We start from the raw sequence: 5,285 nt of genomic DNA, 5'->3' as shown, positions 1-5,285 counted from the left end.
AAACAGGAAAGTTCCATTGATTTGGTCACACAGAGCTTCACTGTTGCTTTGAATATTGACCTAGGACCAACTCCTATAACATCTTGCCAGACAACTAAGGTCCAAGGAACAACTATTGGAGAGTGAATTATTGCACTTTCAGTCTTTATCCTAAAATTAGAAAGGCCTAACGCAAAAAAGACATAGAATGGATAAATTACACACACACACACACACACACATACACACTCATCCTATGAGGTATCCTTGTACTAAAAACAAGTATCCAAAGAAGTCTTGCTAACTGCATCTTAAACAGGAAGTTTCTTTTGAAGCTTAGGTTTGTACCATGTCCTGGAAAGGGTTTTCACTTTGCGCCTGAGAGCAAAGAAATATTTCTGTGGCTGACAGAAAAACAAAATTGCTAAAAGCAAAAGCCACATCTTATTTCCAAGAATGTGTTGACTTTTCTCCTCACCCTTCCTCTGCCACTCACAACGCTGCTTTGTTTGAACAACATCCTTGCCAAATTAAACCAGAGACTGACATGGAAATTAATATTCCTATGGCCACAACACCTTGCACTAATGCCTCCCACCCTGCTACACCCAGTCCCCCTCACCTCCCACCTCTGCCATGCCACCAAACTCAGAAGTTCAGTTCAAACCTAAGCCAATGTCCAGGTCCAAACCCAAACCAAAGGGATACTTAATTCCATCTAAGGCAATTTAAGAAGTGTTTCTCTAGTCCATAAGATATTTTTTTCTTAAAATATTAATAATAACTGTAATAGTGAGCACTAACTATGTACCAACCACGGTTGCTAAGCACTTGATACTGGTTACCGTGTGAACACATCACAAAAGCTCTATTATGAGATCAGCATTGCTACTGCCCTCATTTTACAGATGAAGATACAGGTTTAAAGAGACTAAGTAGCTTCCCTAGGTCTAAGCCCAACCTGTGTCTGTTTCCTTCATCAGAAACAGGGCCTACTCTCTGATGAGACATGGCAGCTGTCGTACAGCTATCTTGGCTCAGAATAACCGGAACAAAGACTGCTGTTGCTCAGACATTTAGCCACAACAAGGACTCTTTGGAGCCCCTGAAGCATAAGTAACTTGATGATTACCCCAATTCTGACTTGCTCTTGGGAAGTTTTTGTTGAGGTTTACTCTTGCCTTCACTCGCATAACACAATTCAACATTTACTAGAGGTTTGTGTCCCTTCCCCATTAACTTCCTGTAACCTGCATGATTAGGTTTAAATGGCTTTCTTTGGCAGACATCAGGCAAGGGAAATGACAAACAATCTTTTGCTTTTAAATTCAGACCTCTCCTGTGCCACTCCGACCTTCCACCCCTTCTAAACCCCCCCCACAACACACTTTTAACCTATTCCCCACCACTTTTCCAGTATGAATTTTCTGTTCCATACCAAGCCAATATGATTATCCCCTCAATAAGCAAGGCTTGTTCCCTACTCCCTGCCCACCCAAACCCAATTTCTCCCTCTACTCAATGTCCATCTTCACCCCAACTAAATGAGAATATTCCCTTCCCACACCCCACCTCTTTCTCTAACATCAGCACTCATAGTCTGACCAACACTCACTCTAATTCAGACCTTTAATCACTATAGTACCTGCTTTACATTTCTACTTACCTACTCTACATCCTGCTGTCTAGATGTTCAGAAACTACAGAAGAGCCAGTGTGGCAGGGCTCCTGCACTTTCTTTTATACCCTCCTGAACACCCTAGGACATAATGCTCAATTGATGAGCTCATTGGGTGCTCAGCCAATCCCTGTTGAGTTCATTGCTCATTAAGGTCTTGGCTGGTCTCTAGAGATACCTGCACAGTAGTTACTCAAGGACTGATTATTTAAATCAAATTAAAAACTAAGTGTTTAAGACACCCCAATATCACACTATCATAAAACTGGAAAATTAAGTTGAGCTGCTAGATGAGGTCTTGAGATATTCCTACTCTGTGTTAGGAACCAGTAAAAAGGCATCTGCCATTTCACTCAGAATACATTTTATCTCTTATTCACATAATAACCTTTCATAAACACACATAATAAACTTTAATTTTCTAGTCCCTTTTCTAGCATCTCTCCAATTACTCTTTGGCTAAGTGCCTATTATGAAATTTCAAAGTACCTCTTCCTTATTTTCTGAAAATGCCATATTTTATGTTATGATCATGTGATACCTTACCTTTTCATCAGTTAATTCATATCCTCAATTAAAAATTAATTTCCTGAATAGTAATATATACTTTATTTCCTATTGTCTCTTTTTTATTCCTGTTATCCTTCCCTGAAATTCTCTTGCTGTGTCCAGATTTTGATCATTTTTTCATCTACTCTTTTCAGATTCTCCATGAAACCTTTCAATCCCTGATATCATCTTATTCAAAACTCATAATAATATAGTTTGGGACATAAAGAAATGAAAACTCCCTTTTGAATGGTATCAAACTTTACAATCAATACCTGTTTTCTGACAAAGTTGTTTCCAGTCAAGCCTCATTGAGCTTTGCTGAGATCTCACCTAGGTAAGTCACTTTCTGTATCTAGTAATTTTTTAAAAAACAATACTTTATTGACTGCTTTTAAGATTAAGAGTCAAAGTTTAAAATGGTACTAAGCATTAAGAAATTTAATAAGTTTAATATGTATTTTGTCTATGTCTTTGTCTTATCTTCCCATCCAAACCCTACAGATAGGTGGGATTTTTTTTAACTTCCTCACAGTATTTGTGTTCTACACACATAGAAGTTGCTGTAAAAATAAATTTTAAAGTAACCCCACTTGTTTTGGATAACCTCTCCATATTACTTTCCCCAGTGCTTCACAGGAATGTTGTCCCTCTCGTATCACTTATCCTATTTATCGCTCTATGATTTCCATATTCTCCCCACTTCACTTTCTTCTTTGACCTTTCTTTGTTTCACTCCCTCTAGCTTTAAGTGGGATTGAGGCCCTATGCATCTCTGTATTGGGTGCTTAGAATAAGAACAAGGCTAAAACAAAGCCCTTGCCCTCTAGGACCTCACAGCTTACTAGGGGTCAAAGATAAATGAAAAAAAAAATGACCATAAGGGCAACAAGTTCTATAATTGAAATGTACAGTGTGCTGTTAGAGATAAGGCAGCCAAAGTGAACTACCTCTGACCTAGATGAGCTGGAGGAGCCTTCTCAGCAGAAAGGATGCATACAATTTCAACAGGCCAAGAAAGAAGGAAAGGTAATACAGAGTAAATATGTACAAAGGCACAAAAGCATGAAAGGAAGAGCAAGAAGATCAGTGTATCTAGAATGAGGAATCACAAGATGAATGTTTAAATCTAGGTTGAGGACACAGATAGGGTTTGTTTGTGATGGATATGGTATGCCAGGCTAAGAAGGTCAGACTGTATTCTATGCCAAGAGGGAGCCAGTGAAAGTTTATTTTAGAAAGAAAACAACCCTGATAGAATTTATTGCTTTGCCTGTTCTGTCTCTCATATTCTACTCTCTCCCTCCCTCCCTCCCTCTCCCTGTCTTCTCTCTCTCTCTCTCTCTCTCTCTCTCTCTCTCTCTCTCTCTCTCACAAACACACACACACACTCACACACACACAAACACTCATTTCTTATATTTACTTTTTCCTAACATATGAATTCAGAATCAACTTATAAATTGAATCTTCTATCCCAATCCTATTTTTTATTCAATTTTGTTTCCTCTCACTCCCTTGAACCATCTTACCCAAAGGCCCCTCCCACTCTGATCTAACAATGGAGCTCCTATCTATGTCAATTTCTTTGCCTGAGAATAAACCAAAGTTCACCACTCCCCAGACACCTCCCTCCTCTCTCCTTCTAGAGTCCTGAGTCTACACTATAGCTTCTAGCACTTTGTTACTGTATAGTGTTCCATAGTTTTCTAATTATCAATGTCCCCCTTCTCACCTCTACTAAACATAAATTATCAGGAAGCTTGAAAGTAAGCTCAAATAAGATGAAGGATCACACATGTCTTTCTCACCACTGTATCCCATATGCTTGCCTTCTAGTAGATGACCAATAAAGATTCCTGAACACACACAATTGTAATTAAGAATATTTTTGCTTGATGTCTGTCTCCTCCACTCCATAAAGGCAGGGATTTTTATACATTTTGTTCATTGATGTCTCTCAAGCACCTAAAACAATGTGAGGCACATAACAAATGCTCAACAAATATTTGTTGAATTAATTAGGATGTCAGGGATTTTGTCTTGTTCCCCACTATATTCACCATCTCTGTGTGACACAGTAGATGCTTGATAAATTTATTGAATGAATTAGGTCAAGGTCATGTCTTCTGTTACTCTATTGCTGTCACAGTTTTGAACACATGGCACATATTCAATATGTATTTGTGATTAATTGGATATGAAATAGTTTCAGGCTGGTTACTAAACTTTGTATTATTTTAAGTACAGTTCTTCCCTTGATGACTGAGAAGGAGTTACCAATTTGCTTATACACATTGAAGAAAAACCCTTTCAACAATGGTTAAACATTTTTTCATCTACAACCACTAATTTTTCAAGAGATATAAATATCAACTTTGCGGAAAGAAAGTAAAGATCCAGTCTGTACTACTCAAGAATAATCTCATTACTGAATATCAAGATGAAGAAAGCTTGTTTAGTTAAGAGAAACAGCTCTCCATCAGAGATGACTGGTAACTATTTAGCAATGGCTACAAATTTGCCTTGCATGTATCATTTAGATTTGCTTAAAATCATCCCACAAAAGCTTCTCTAGGCATGCTTTTCCTCCATTCTTAATATGAAAAATCAGTCTTGATTCTTCTGGCAAGAAAGGCATGGTAAAGTTAGTGAGGTAGCTCAGTTGTAGAATGCTTGACTGTCATGTGGGAGGCCCTGGGTTCAATTCCTAACACCACACACAAAGTGCATGTTATTTATTTATTTTTTTTTTTTTGTAAAGATAATTTTATCAGAAACTGAAGTCCTGATAAATTAGGTCATTGGCACAAGGATTTCAAAGCGTGCCTGGCCCTGTACCATATAGATGGTAAGGCAACTTGGAGTTTGAGAGTACTAAGAAATTATAGAAGAAATCTCCAGGGAATGTCAAAGTCAGCTAACACTCTTCTCTTTTCCTTGGAGTTTGTGAAATTCCTTTTCATTCAATCCTGATGTAATGCTGAGTAATAAAAAGTAGTGTGTTCTTCAGCACAACACATCTCTGGAAGTCCTTTAACCAGCCTCTGTTAGTCATCACTATACTCACAGGCTTAGG

This window comes from Marmota monax, unplaced genomic scaffold (assembly GCF_021218885.2).
Source record: "Marmota monax isolate L192 unplaced genomic scaffold, Marmota_monax_Labrador192_F-V1.1 WCK01_AAM20220418_F8-fsc00206, whole genome shotgun sequence".
NCBI lineage: Eukaryota > Metazoa > Chordata > Mammalia > Rodentia > Sciuridae > Marmota > Marmota monax.
This window is presented reverse-complemented; position numbering follows the sequence as displayed.